The sequence below is a fragment of the Muscardinus avellanarius genome (genome assembly GCF_963383645.1).
Source record: "Muscardinus avellanarius genome assembly, chromosome: 16".
NCBI lineage: Eukaryota > Metazoa > Chordata > Mammalia > Rodentia > Gliridae > Muscardinus > Muscardinus avellanarius.
In genome coordinates this window covers 33,015,093-33,030,338 of record NC_137802.1, presented here as the reverse complement: position 1 = coordinate 33,030,338, position 15,246 = coordinate 33,015,093, and the positions used below count along the sequence as shown (strand labels likewise).

At 38.6% G+C, this 15,246-nt stretch overlaps 1 protein-coding gene across 2 annotated transcripts in view; it reads right to left on the bottom strand.

Moving 5' to 3' along the window:
• The window catches only part of ACACA (acetyl-CoA carboxylase alpha), a gene marked incomplete at both ends in the record, with an annotated part of 343,744 nt that overhangs the window by 92,660 nt on the left and 235,838 nt on the right, over nt 1–15,246 (bottom strand). The gene's annotated exons all lie outside the window — the stretch shown is intronic.

The following is a 15,246-nucleotide window of genomic DNA, read 5'->3' as shown; positions in this document are numbered from 1 at the left end:
GCCAAGGCTTGCTTTGAATCTTTGATTCTCCTATCTCAGCCTCAGGCACTGGGATTACAAGCGTGTGACATCATGCCCAGCATTTTTATTTTTTATTTTTTGTATTAGAAATGGGACCCAAAGATGTTCTATCTCTGAGGTACACTATAGCCATTTATTTATTTATTTATTTATTTATTTATTTATTTATTTATTGTGGGGGACACTGGGGATTGAAGCCAAGAGCATTCTACCTGCTAGCTACATTCCCAGCCCTATTTATTTTTTTAAATTCTTTTATTTTGAAACAGGGTCTCAATAAGCTGCGGAGGTCCTCAATACCTGAGGCTGGCTGCAAACCTGTGATTCTCCAGTCTCAGCCTCCCAAATACTGGGAGTACAAGTGTGTGCTGCCATGCCCAGCTTATTTTTTTTTATTTTAGAACAGAATATTACTAAGTTGCTGAGAGTCTTGCTGCGTTGTCGCAGGCCTCGAACCTGTTGATTCTCCTGTTTTAGCCTCCTAAATGCTGGAATTATAGGAATATTCCATCACACACAGCTCATTTTTACTTTTTAAAATAATACTTGGAAAACAGTCAACACCATGGCCTTGGAACATTATCTATGACTGGTATCAGGAGATTACAGAATCAGAGTCCTAAATATCATTAGACTTTTTTTTTTTAAATAAGAGCTTCTATTAGTGAATATCTAGTTCATGCTGCATTGCACTACAAGTTGACAAAAACTGATAGTGGTTAAGAGGTTCGATGGGGGATTCAAGCTATCATTGCCTAAATCTCAGCTTCATGCTAGCTGTATAACTTTGGACAAGTCAGCTTTTGATAGCCTTACCTTCCTCAATTACAAAGTGATAATATAGATAGAAATACCTTTTTGAAGAGATTATTTTGAGGAATGCCATATTAAAGTAATACAGAGCCTGGTACATAAAAACCCTCAAATAGTAGTTATCATAGCTGGGCATGGTGGCGCACACTTGTAATCCCAGCATTTGGGAGGCTGAGACAAGAGGATCATGGTTCGCAGACAGCCTCAGCTACTTAGTGAGGCCCTTCACAACTTAGTGAGACTCTGTTTCAAAATAAAGAATAAAAAATAGGGAAGAAGGTATAGCTTGGAGGTCAAATGCCTCTGGGATTCATCCCCAGATACCCCCCCAAAAATAGTAGTTATCATGATTATTAACTCAAAGGTTTCTCTGAGAAAACTACTACACAGAGTAATTAAGTAACTTGTTTCTATAGCTAGTATGAACTGTTTCCCTTTATTTTTTTATTTTGTTTTGTTTTTTGGCAGTACTGGGGATTACACCCAGGGGTATTCTGCTACTGAGCTACATCCCCAGACAGCACTTCCTTTTTTAAAGTTTTGAGAAAGCGTCTCGCTAAATTGTACAGGCTGGCCTTGAACTTGTGATCCTCCTGCCTTAACCTCCAGAGTACCTGTGATTATAGGACTGCACCACTACACCTGCTGAATTGTTTACTTTGTAAAGTAAGGTTCACAGAAGAAATATTTCTTTACTACAGTAATTAAGAAAGTATGTTCCAGACCAACATGGAAGATGAACACAATCTGAAAGATGAACATCACAGACCAAATCTAAATGTCATTGACCCCTAAATGCAATGTGCTATCATAAACTATCCTAGAACAAAAAAATTACTAGAAAAACTGGTGAAATTAAAAAAATATATTTCGTTGTTTACTAATAGAATTATACCAATGGTAATGTTTTAGTTTTGACAGTTACATTATGGTTAGATGTTAATATTAGAGGAAGTTGAGGCTGAGGTGTAGCTCATTGGCACGTTTAGCCCTAGGTTCAATCTCCAGCACCAAAATATATATTAGGGGAAGCTGGGTAAAGAGTATATAAAAACTCTCTGCAGTATTTTTATAACTTTTCTGAAAATCTAAAATTATTTTAAAATAAAAAGTTAAGAAAATTCTGAAGAGAATGAAGTCTTTGTTAGTGTTCTATATAGCTGTAAATAGTGATGGCTATGGAGACTATGAATAGCATTTTAACATACTCATGACATAATACTAAATGATAAGAGACATAAAATTGTGTGCAGAACATAGTTGTAAGAGGCAAATACTGTTTCTGTTAAGGGAACAAACTCAAGAGCCAGATTCTCAGACCCTGACAATCTAACAGAATAGTCAGTTACTAGCCATATAACTTCAGGTAAAGTTACTAACCTTTCTGTGCCTTAGTTTCTTCATTAGTAAAATGGGGTAGTGACAACTTAGTGTATACATTTTTTATAAGTCTTAGAATAGTAAACTGTACCTATTAGGTGTATAATATGCCTTAAAACTCTATCAGCAGACGAGTACAGTGGCACACACCAGCAATCCCAGTATTTGGGAGGCTGAGGCAGGAGGAGTGCAGGTTTGAGGCCTGCCACAAACAAAAAACAAAACAAAAAACCTCTATCTAATAGAGTTGAGAAGGGACAAAAAAAAAAAAAAAAAAAAAAGGTGAGAGATTATTAGGATAATGAAATTGTGTGGGATTTTTTATACTGTATTTATACTTTTAATTTTTTAAGTTAAAATATAAGTGAAAGCCGGGCATGGTGGCACACACTTGTAATCCCAGGATTTGGGAGGCTGAGACGGGAGGATCACAATTCGCGGACAGCCTCAGCTACTTAGTGAGGCACTTTGCAACTCTGTGAGACCCTATTTCAAAATAAAAAAATAGGGCTGGGGGTATAGCTCAGAGGTAGAATGCCCCTGGGTTCCATTCCCAAAACAGGAAAGAAAAAAAAAGTGAAAAAAGATTATCAAATACTTTTTCTCAGCTAGGCATGGAGGCAAAGGCCTGTAATTACTTTGGAGGCTGAGACAGGAGGATCATATGTTCAAGGCCAGACTCAACAACTTAGTGAGGCCTGCTGCAACTTAGTAAGTAAGACCCTGTTTCAAAATTAGAAATAATAGGTCTGGGGCCAGGCATGGTGGCACATGCTTGTAATCCCAGCATTCGGGAGGTGGAAACAGGAGGATTGCAGTTTGCAGACAGTTTCACCTACTTAGGAAGGCCCTTCGCAACTCAGTGAGACCGTTTCACAAAATAAAAAGACTAAAAAATAGGGCTGGGGGTATAGTGCAAAAGTAGAATGCCCCTGGGTTCTATCCCCAGTACCACACACACACACACACACACACACACACACCACACACACACACACTCACACACACACACACACACACACAAAAACAAAAGCAAAAACAAAAAAAATGTCTGCAGAAATAGCTAAATAGCTCAGAGACAGAATTTCATGGGTTCAATCCTCAGTACAATCAATCAATCAATCAATAAATGGCTTGGGGGAGCTGGGTGTGGTGGTGCACACTTGTAATCCCCGCACTTGGGAGGTGGAGACAGGAGGATCTCGCAGGTTCGAAGCCAGCCTTGCTGGCTTAAGAGACCCTGTTTCCAAATAAAAAAATATAAAAAATAGGTGTCTGGGAGTATAGCCCAGAGGTTTCCAGGAACCCCAGTACAAACCACCAAAAAAATGAATAAATAAAAGGGTTTGGGGGATAGTTCAGTAGCAGAGCAGCACTAAGTTCAATGCCCCGTATCACAAAACAAAGCAAAAAAACTTCTTCTCTGGGTGATAGGTACATGGAAGTTTATATTATTGTCCTCATTTTGTTATGTATTTGAATACTGTCATAATAATAAAGAACTTTAAAGGGGAATAAATCTCACCAGCTTAATCAATTTCTCATTTTAGAGAAACTGATTCTTAATTTTAGTCATACTATGATAGATCATAATTATGTAAAATTTAAAAAGAGAAATAAACATGAAAATTAAAGATAACAAATTACAGTAAGGGGAGAATATCACAAACTATATTACAGGCACCAGCCTGTAATCCCAGCTATTTGGGTGGGTGGCTGAGGCTGGAGGATCACAAGTTCAAGGTCAGTTTGGGTAACTCTGTGAGACCTGTTTCAAAATAATTTTTTAAAAGGGCTGACAGTGTAGCTCAGTGGTGACCACCCCTAAACTCTAGTACTGGGGTAGGGGGAGCTATCTTAGGGCTGATAGTATAGCTCAGTAGTAAAGTGCTTGTCTAACATGTGTGAAGCCTTAGGTTCATTCCCTAGCATTCACAAAGGAAAAAAAAGAAACAAAAACAAATAAACAAAAAAACCCAGAAGTATTTTAGTTTGTTGGGGCTATCATTTCATTTTTAAAAAGAAATGCTCTGCGATGATACAGTAGAATGTAAACATTATATATAGATAGGTTTATACAATATTAATATCTCTACCTGAGAAGTAACTGCTTCAGTGTTTTTCTGGTCTGATGGTTAAATACATATTTATACTTTTAAAGTCAATATTTGTACGATAGACAAGAACAGTGCCTATCAGCTAAATACATATTTAGGACTGTACCACATGTATTACAAACATGTACTAAAATCGAAAGCTTATATTTATACAGAGCCTTTCATCTTCAAGGGGGCTAAAGAGCTTTGCAAACATATGTACATAAAAGGACGTTTGCACTGACAGGCAGGTAAGGTATCAATTCACCCACTCCCCCATTTTTTCCAGCAGTCCTGGGTAGAAACACATGGTGTCAACAGATGCAGGTCTGTACCAGCTGCAAAGACATGTAATGCAATAATCCAGCTGCAAGGCACAGTTGCTGAGAGGAGGATCACTGCTGCTCCTTTCTTCCAGTGTAGAAGCAAGACTACCACTTTCAGCTTTGTGTTTCTAAATTATTCTACACCAAATTCAACTAATCACTTGACAAAATTGAATTTGATACTGGAAATGGTTTCTGAATGCAAAACACTTTATGTCTGATGTTGAATATCAGGTTGAAGAAGAAAAAAAAAAGGTCACAACATTCAGGAGAAATGGCTCAAAATATTCTGTCTAAGAATAGCTTTGTCTCAAAGGACTAGGTCATTACTTCAGAAGACAGTCTCACCCCCCCCCCATCTAATTAGGACATGGCAAGTTCTTCAGTCAAATTACTTGACAAAGATGGGCCTACCTATGTTTTATAAACAATGAAGATTTTACACTGCAAATTCTGCAATCACTAGGAAAGTATATACAAATGTGACAATGTGATTAAGAATGTGACATTCATTGATTTCACCTAAGCCCAAGCTGCCTTGTCTATTAAAAGAGAAAAATAACCAAGGGAAATCTCACCACTGAACCCCTTTTTCCATCTTCACTCTCCCTCCCACATTTCTGCCCAGGTGAAACCTGGTAAAACAACACTCAGGACTAAGGGACTACTGCAAGAGACTGGCTGGGGGAACAACAAAAGGGTAACCTGTAGCCTGCTGTGTCAGTGGGTGGGTTTATGGCATAATGAGTTTCAGGATCGGGTTTCTTGGTACTGGCAGCACCGGCAGCTTCCTCCCTCACCACCACCTCTCTTGAACATTAACCAAGTGGTCCTATGTTCTTACTGAACTGTCATTAAGAGAGCCACAAATAGATGTTTAAATATTTAATTGCAGATGACTTTTAATAACAAGACACCTCGATGAACAGGTTTCTTAGGACTATCAAACTAAGATAAAGTAAAAAAGGAAAAGGGATCAAAAGAGCTACAGTGATCAAACTAAGAATAGAAATAAATATTTATTTTCCTTACATGTCCTAAAGAAAATATTTCTCTGGCCACATCCTGATCCTGGAATAAACATGATCAAGTGAGGGAGGAGGGGACAGGGAGGAGGAAGCAAGCAGAAGAGAATGGTCTTTTTAACTGTTTTTATGTGGGTAAAATGATTTGTGCCACAGTATTTCCATAAGAAGTGGGACCATTATTTTCCTGTAGAAACACATTTGGTTTGAAAAGTATCACTGGACAGGACGTGAAAATCAAACCAAATGAATTATTCACAACCCCCGATCAGAGGTGATCATTATTTCTGATGCTCCAAACAGTGATTAGGATTCTGCCCTGAGATGTCATTTTCTCACTGAGTAACACCAGTGATACAGAAAAGCATTATCTATCTACCCACATATGTATTTTTTCTCCTGGGAGGCCCTTAGTTTAATGTTACTATAACAGACACTAAAAACATGATAATATTAACATTTATTCTGGTGGTACCCATAAATGCCATTAGTCTGACACAAAGTGTCAACACTAATCATGACCCAAAATTAACACCAAAATTGACATCAACACTAATTGTACTATCAATGCAAACAGAATGTGCAAGTACTCATAGGCATGTTCCAAAGCTGCTGTTGTTTTAAAATAACATTATTTTAAAACATTATTTTATATTTTTTATTTTAACATTATTTATATTTTAACATTTTAACATTATTGCAACACAATGTTAAACTCAATGAGGAAATCTGAAGAGAAAACTAAGGGGCAAAACAGGACAACATTTTGTTTTTTGAGGGTATAAAGGGCATTCATCAACTTTAGCTAGGCTGTGATAGGTAGAAAAGGAGTATTATTGCCACAGTTGCCTTCTACCTCTACACTCTTGAGTTCAACAGTATCAACCTCTCCACAACTAAAATACAGATTAGGCTGTGGCTGAAATGGTGAGCCTTTATTTTTTTGGGGGGGTCTGGGGATAGAACCCAGCCCAGGGGCATTCGACCTCGGAGCTACACCCTGTGCCCTATTTTTTATTCTTTATTTTGAAACAGGGTCTCACTAAGTTGTGGAGGACCTAAGTAGCTGAGGCTGTCTGCGAACCATGATCCTCTGGTCTCAGCCTCCCGAATGCTGGGATTAAATGTGCACCACCATGCCCAGCACTTTGTTATTTTCTATGCTAAAACTTGAGTACTCTTTGGCAAAACCTCCAACAGCTATTGTTCTAATTTTACTAGTACCAGAGAATTAATCACCCTGCAAGGCCCTGAGCTGGATTTTGGAATTATCTGCAACACAAAAATGAGAAAATCAAGACCCAGGCAGAAGGAGTCGAAATTTGAATTTCTTTTTACCTACATAATATAATGTTAACTTTTGGCCCCTTTGATATCTTGTATGGGATATTAATATGTTCTGTGTGTGTGTGTGTGTGTGTGTGTGTGTGTGTGTGAGAGAGAGAGAGAGAGAGAGAGAGAGAGAGGGAGAGGGAGAGGGAGAGGGAGAGGGAGAGGGAGAGGGAGAGGGAGAGGGAGAGGGAGAGGGAGAGGGAGAGGGAGAGGGAGAGGGGAACTAGGGGTTGATCCCAAGGACATTCTATCTCTGAGCAACACTCCCAGCCCTATTTTTTTATTCTTTATTTTGAAACAGGGTTTCACTAAGTTGTGGAGAGCATCACTAAGTAGCTGAGGCTGGCTTCAAACCTGTGCAATCCTCCTGTCTCAGCCTCCCAAGTACTGGTATTACAAGTGTGCATCACTATGCCAAGCTAAAGCTGCACTTTTTTTTTTTCTTTTTTGGAACCCAGAGGCTTCCTACCTCCGAGCTATACTCCCAGATTTATTTTTATATTTGATTTGGAAACAGGGTCTCACTAAGTTGCTGAGAACCTCACTAAGTAGCTGAGGCTGGCTTTGAACCTGTGCAATCCTCCTGTCTCAGCCTCCCAAGTGCTGGGATAACAAGCGTGCTTCGCAACACCCAGCTAAATCTTAATTTGAAACTATCAAAAATAAATTGCCATGGTAATTTCTTCTTCTTTTTTTTTTTTTTTGGTGGTACTGGGGTTCCTGGAAGCCCTTTTACCTCCGGGCTACACTCCCAGACCTATTTTATACTTTTTATTATTTGGAAACAGGGTCTCTGAAGCCAGTGCAGCTGGCTTTGAACCTATGTGATCTTCCTGTCTCTGCCTCCCAAGCACAGGGATTACAAGCATGCGCCACCACGCCCAGAGCCATGGTAATTTCAACTGATGTCAGTCTCATAATAAAACACATGATGAAATATCAGAAAATATTACATAGGGTTTTTTTGTTTTGTTTTCATATTGGGAACTGAACCCCAAGATCAATCTACTCTGAGCTAAAACCCAATCCTTCTTATTTATTTTTTTTAAACAGAGTCTCACTTAAGTTGCTGAGAAACCTGCCATCTTCCTGTCTTAGTCCCCCAAGTACTGGTATCACAAGTGTGTGCCACCATGCTAGCCTTTTGTATAATTTTTAAAGTTATATTAAAGCCATAGGCAATGTAGTGTTGGACCTATCAATGACCAATATAATTTTGTCCTATGTGTAAAAGCTATTCTGAAAAAATGTCATTGCATTTCCATATTATACTATCTGCCAGATAAAGCATGTACCACTGCCTATTGCTATATGATCACATAAAAGAGCTTAAAAACAATTTCCTTAATATCCTATTCTTTTTTTCAATGCTTGGTTAATTAAAAAATAGCTGAGTAAATTTACTTCAAGTCCTCTAAAATATGATAAAAAATAAGAAAAGTATCATTTTTTAGGGCAAAAAAACTCATTTGAGAGGTTTTTATTTGTTTTATTTTTGTGGTACTAAGGATTGAACCCAGGGGCATTCTACCTATGAGGTCTATCCCCAGTCCTTTTTATTTACTTGTTTTAAAAACAGGGTCTCACTAGGTTGCTAAGAGTCTCACTACATTGCTGAAGCTGGCTTAATTCAAACTGTAATCCTCCTGTCTCAGCCATACAAGTACAAAGATTATAGGCACATACTACCACACTTGGCTCAGAATTATTTTCTGAAAATATTTTCAAAGATTAGAAGCAATATTTTTGCATATGAAAATGTTTTCTCCCTAAAATATTTATACAGAAACCACAATGTTTTTACACATGTACACAACATACTTTAATACACTTACCAATAATTTTTTTTTTGGCACTGGAGATGGAACCCAGGGGCTTTCTACCTTCTAGCTACACCCCCAGCCCTGTTTTTTATTCTTTATTTTGAAACACGGTCTCACTGAGTTGTGGAGGGCCTCACTAAGTAGCTGAGGCTGACCGTGAACTGTGATCCTCCAGTCTCAGCCTCCCAAATACTGGGATTACAAGTGTGCACCACCATGCCTGGTTTTATCAATTTCTTTTTAAAAAAAACATGCAACGAAGCACAGATAAATCAGAGGTATCTGCTAGGACAAAGGATCAATTGGCTGGTAATGAAATCAACCAAGTTGGCTACTATAGTCCCAGAAGCCCTGCCTTTTAATCACTGAGGAATGCTGAGCTCTGGTGCTCCACACTATACCTCTCCTCTGAGGATATGTTTCTGTCCTGTTCCTTATGGCCTCCACTTTGACACAGAGCAGCACGCCACATTGTTTTTCAGTAAAATCTTAAAACACATAAAAAGATGCTGGCCAGCGCATCCTTTTATTTGGGGGTTTTACATATATGACTTAGTTTTGAAAAGAACCAAGGATTTTCCACATGTATTACATTAGTGGCTCACTGGATTATTTAGGATTCTCAAAGTCAGTCAAGTTCATTGAGCCTTAAATTTGTTTACAATGAAATGAGTCAAAACCAACTAATCAACCTGATGAGAAATCTCCTACTAATAACAGTCATTCAGAAGGAGTACTAAAAAAACTATATACCTCCCACCCTGGCATGGTGGTACATGCCTGTAATCCCAATACTTGGAGGATGAGACAGGAAGATTGCAGGTTTGAGGCTAGCCTGGGCAACTTAGCAAGACTCTGTTTCCAAATTAAAAAAAAAAAAAAGGGTTAGAGGTATAGCTTGGAGGTAGAATATATTAGAATGTATAATGCATTAGTGTATTAGAATGGGGATAAAGAATATAAAATTTTTAAATAAAACTAATTTACTATATGTTCTACAATATAGCTTTCTCTTTGCTGATAATTCCTATCTTAGGCCTGAAAGGATTAAAAATTGGTTTTCTGAAGGTTCTAATGAAAAATCAGGCAAGTATAAATTACGAATGTTTATTATAACTATTATGTGACTCTTTTCTGCTGAGGATCTCAAAGCACTTACATATTCCCACCTTTAGAGATAGACTGATAGCTGTTAGACTATCACTAGTCAGTATACAGATCATGGTCTTGTTTTTCAAACCTGCTTTTCTGAGGTGTGTCAAAGCTCACCATCAGCGGACCACAACTCAAACACATTACTTTTCTAACACATATCTAAAAAGATTGACACTGGCTTAATTTTTATACCTTGCATAAAAAGGGACACTGATTTCAAAAGAATGAAACAAAAAGCACAGTCAAATATATCTTTTTTTTTTTTTTTTTTTTTTTTTTTGTGGTACTGGGGGTGGAACCCAGGGGCTTTTCTGTTTCCGGGCTACACTCTCAGACGTATTTGATATTTTATTTAGAAACAGGGTCTCACTAAATTCCTGAGAGCCTCACTAAGTAGTCAAGACTAGCTTTGAACCTGTGCGATCCTCCTGTCTAAGCCTCCCAAGTGCTGGGAATACAAGCATGCGCCACTACACCCGGCTTCAAATACATCTAATTTAACTTCCCACTCATGAAGTTATTTTGAGGTTAAATTAAGTGAAACAATGTAGAAAAATCTAATGATAAACTGGAAAAATGTTTAGGTCCTATGAGCATGAGAAATAGTCAACTATTTCTTTACCCAAAACTCACAAGCCACATATACACTCTCTTCAGGTACTTTTAGACAATAATGGGTTCCACTAGAATTTAAGTCTAGGATAACCCAAGTAATTGCTCTGAGAGTATGGATTCCAAAGGAATCAAGACTGAGAGTTTACGGTGATTTTTCTAAAATAAGAGGTCCTTTGGATTAAGAAGTCCAGCCTAAAAACTGTTAGGATGGATCTACTAATTAATTTTTTCTAATCTTTTAGACTTATTTAAGCTTAACAACTTCCTTTCCCTACCCAACTCCTAATTTTTTGTTACACTCAAATTTAAAAATCTTAAGGATGACAACAGTATAAGTGAAAAACACAGCCAAAAATGGTAAGGTTTGTTCAAGATGGTCAACAGAAGCAGGGTATTTGTCATATCTCTTCTTCGTATTTTTCTGTATCATTTAAAAATGTTTTATAATAAAAAGCAAAGAGACACTGTGCTTTAGTGGCACTGGCACACTGTGAACAATTAAACAACAATTAAGTACAGGTACTGGAAGGGCTGAGCAGTTCCAGGGCTGAATTCCTAATACCCACTGTCTCCACTGTTTCACCCCAGAACATAAAGCAGAACTGAAACCAAGATATCAGTCATGATGGCAGCTAGTCTTTAAACTTTAATTTGCACTCCTTTATTTCCTCTTTGATCATCCTCTTCCTAAGAAAATGTGTAGTGCCACGATGCAGGCTCCACACATCTCCAACCAAAGGCAATTGCAAACTGCAGGAACATTAGGGAAAGCCTACGGTGCCCGCTGAAAAAAGGGAAGGACACAAGTGGATTTGCCTCCCCAAATAGGGTGCTTAAAAGGCTTGTGTGAGTGCTGAACTGCTTAAGAAGGAAAAACCCTGACACCTAGTGCCCATCTGAAAAAATGAAGCCTTGGAGACAGCACAGTGTGATAGTGTATAAAGGTGACTACTGCACTGCATTGGAATATACTTTTCTCTCAGAAAAGTTTAAAGAAAAACATTTTTATGCCATGCAAGAGTTCTGATTACCAATCCTTTTTTAGGCATACCTACTCTACCTAATAAATTATAAGTACTTCTAAACACGATAGCTCTCATCTCAGTTTTTCATTATGACAGGAGTGGTAAGTAAAGGTACTGGAAGGGCTGAGCAGTTCCAGGGCTGAATTGCTAATACCCACTATCTCCACTGTTTCACCTCAGAACATAAAGCAGAACTGTTCTGAAATGGTAAGGAAAGCAGGGACCTAATTTCTACCAGTACTAAAATCACTATAAAAGTTGCCTCCCTTATCCTATCTTTCATCACTGCCCAATTTAGAGATTTCAGATCTAGTCCATAGAGCTGTTAAGAAGAAATAAAGTAACGAAATGCCATTCGCTTACTTCAGAACAAATAAGAACAGTCTCAAGAAAGCTAGGATTGTCTTCACCCTACCAGGAGAAGTTAAGTTGTTCTCTGTCAAGTCTGTTAGAGCCCTTGGCTTGATCTTAGCCTGAGCTTTTTAATAACGGGATTTAGTGCGAAAAGCAGCTGCACTGGATTGCGAACTGTTACGCAAAATGTTCCCACCTGCAATAACAGCCTCTGCCAAATGATCAAAACAGGTTAGCAAACTGGCAGGTAAATGAAAACAATTCCTCCACAATAGAGAAGTAGTGAAGGAGAATTGTTGGATGACGGCACTTCATCTGTATCCAGGCTCAACAGCACACATTCATCTAGCTGTGTATTTACATACAGTGCTCATCACTGTAGCATCACAGCAGCTAGAAATGAAATCAGTTTAGTCTATGTTGCAATCACATTTTCCTCAATTTTCATCTTTGCTTGAAACTATTAAGAAAAAATTGTGGGCAACTCATCTTTGGAGCTATTTGCAAGTAACACAGTTCACAGATTTAGTCTACATCTTTTTTTTTTTTATTCGTACTCTAAATTCATACTAAATGCAATGCCATTCATTCAAACCTGACGAGAAAAACGTGTTCTCCTCTACGTTTCATCAAGCATTAGGTGGCATTCCTTTAGTCGCATCTTTCTTTGTGGGGAAGGGACAACTAGGAAGAGAGAAAGTAGCTAATATGGAATCAGAAGAGCTCTCTTGCTCCTGCTTTAAAAACAGGCACAAATGTTCAAAATGCAGGTCACATCTCTCCTGAAATAGCCAATATTCTTCCTTAAATGGCAAACAAGTTACCTAAAACTAAACGGAACTGAATTGGTCCAAGTCATGGGCCTATCACCATTTCACCTATTTACTGTCCTAAGGGAAAAAAATAGGGAAGAAAGACTAGCCACCAATATAGCTGGTAGTCTGGTAAGCGCAGGTTTCTGCCTTTGATCATGGGGGAAAGCATCTCAATTCATGAAAACACTCCACAAGAATCTCTTGTTTTACCCTTATATCCATGCGCTAGCTTTCAAACTCAGAAACTCCAATCCTTCAAGGTAATGCAATACCACCCACAATGATGACCTGGTAGAGCCGTCACCTTTGGAGAACACCACATTACCATGATTTAATGTCTATGTAGCATCAATGCATTTACATCGAGCATTGGCTCTCAGAACATTAGCAGGTCAATTTTTTATTCCTTTTTTAATAAACTATTTCTCAAGGCTCTGTTCAGATGCCCTTTCTCTTTGGGACAGGACCGATTTGCTCAAAATCTCATCAGCATGAGCTCTTTTCACTCTCCTCACATCATTCTTGGGGTAATATGTAGAGTGCCAGACTCATGACAAACTTGTCTCTTTGGCCAAAGGAAATTAAACTGCAATTGCTGAAAAGTCAACGTGCCCTGATAAAACTGGGCTCAGCATGAGGAAATACATCCTACTGACACCTCGTCATTTCTTAGGCACAGCTGTCCCTCAGAGTTCTGACTGCTGAAACTCCATCCTTAGATTGGTCAGTCTCTCAGTGGACATGTTCCATTGTATGTTCAAGCTATTGGTAGCAGAATTTGATACTAATACCCTAACCTCATTCCTGTCGTGCAATGCCCTATAATCTAGCTAAGGCCACAGACTTCACCAGCCATCTTGGGCATTAGCCACTAACTGCTCACAAAAGAACATCAGTCTCACTCCTCCTGAGCTCAAAGGCTCAGAAACAGCAAGCTAACACTCAGCCTCAATCCTAGTCAATCATTTGAAGAAAAGGAAAAGAGAACAAAGAAAATAGGCAACCAAGGAGGGGAAAGTGTAAGATAAAAAGTGAAAACTGACAAGAAGCAAAAATCATTTTAACAAATGCTATTAGTTTTTGTTTTCAAAACTATTAGAGCACCGGGCAAAGGAAAACATGTGGTTCCTATACTAGATTACTATTCAGAGCTATAGTTTTATGCCGCTGTTCAAGGTATTCCTTTCCCACTACGGTTTGTTAGGTCTTAAAAGGGTTAAAAAAAACCTTTAATTTTTTTATTCGTGTGTGTGTGCGCGCGCGCGTGTATGCGTGTGCGTGTGTGTGTGGTCTTTGGGTACTGAGTCCCGTATAATAAGACTATTTGTATTCATACTGGCAGAGTAAACACTACATGTTCATGCCCAGGCAGCTCTGTGCTTGTAATTTCAGCAAGAACAGAGCTCTGTCCCTCTGGGACTTCACTATTCCCCCAGTCTCCACTCACTCAAACACAGAATGAGAGCAGAGAGAAAGCAGAAGAGAAAGATCATGGCAAGAGGTTTCATATAGCACTGCAGCTAGCTTTCACGTGGCTAAAAATCTCATTTTGTCTTTTAATTACATTAGTTAAAACCGTTTTACTCTCAGCGCCATGTTCATGAAGGTGTCTTCCATTTCTGAACAGTGATTCAATGAATCAGAATTTAAGTCTAGCACAATGAAGCATTTCCTTGCTGCTGAGAGCTCACTGAGCAGATGCTACACACAGTAGCACAAATCTCTGTATCAACTTTGTGGATTGACTAGTATATATCTAGTCTTGTAAAAATTCTTTTTTTTTTTTTTTTTTGAGGTACTAGGGATGGAACCTAGGAGCATTCTACCTCCAAGATACACCCCCGGTCCTATTTTTTAGTCTTTATACTTTTTGAAACAGGGTCTCACTGAGCTGCAAAGAATCGCACTAAGTAGCTGAGACTGACTTTGAATCACAATCCTCCTGTCTCAGCCTCCAGAATGCTGGGATTACAAGCATGTGCCACCACACCCAACCTTATTCTTGTCAAAATTCTATGCATTCTCCCCTTCTACCCTCTCACCTTTTCTATTTATCAAGGCTAGAGATTAGTAGAACTACAAGTCTGATTCTCTCCACCTGGTTCAATGTTTGTTTCCATCTTAATACTAAATTATCTGCACTTGGAAGTCCCTAGTGTATTACTGAAATAGCCAAACACCTTAAACTTAGAGCAACATTTTTTTTTTTTTTTTTGGTGGTACTGGGGGTGGAACTCAGAGGCTTTCTACCTCCAGGCTATACTCCCAGACCTATTTTCTATTTTATATGAAAACAGGGTCTCACTAAGTTGCTGAGAGCCTCACTAAGTAGCTGAGGCTGGCTTTTAACCTGTGTGATCCTCCTGTCTCAGCCTCCCAAGCACGGGGATTACAAGTGTGCACCACCACGCCCAGCTTAGAGCAACATTAAAAAAAATACTTAGAGCAACATTTAAAAAAATTTAA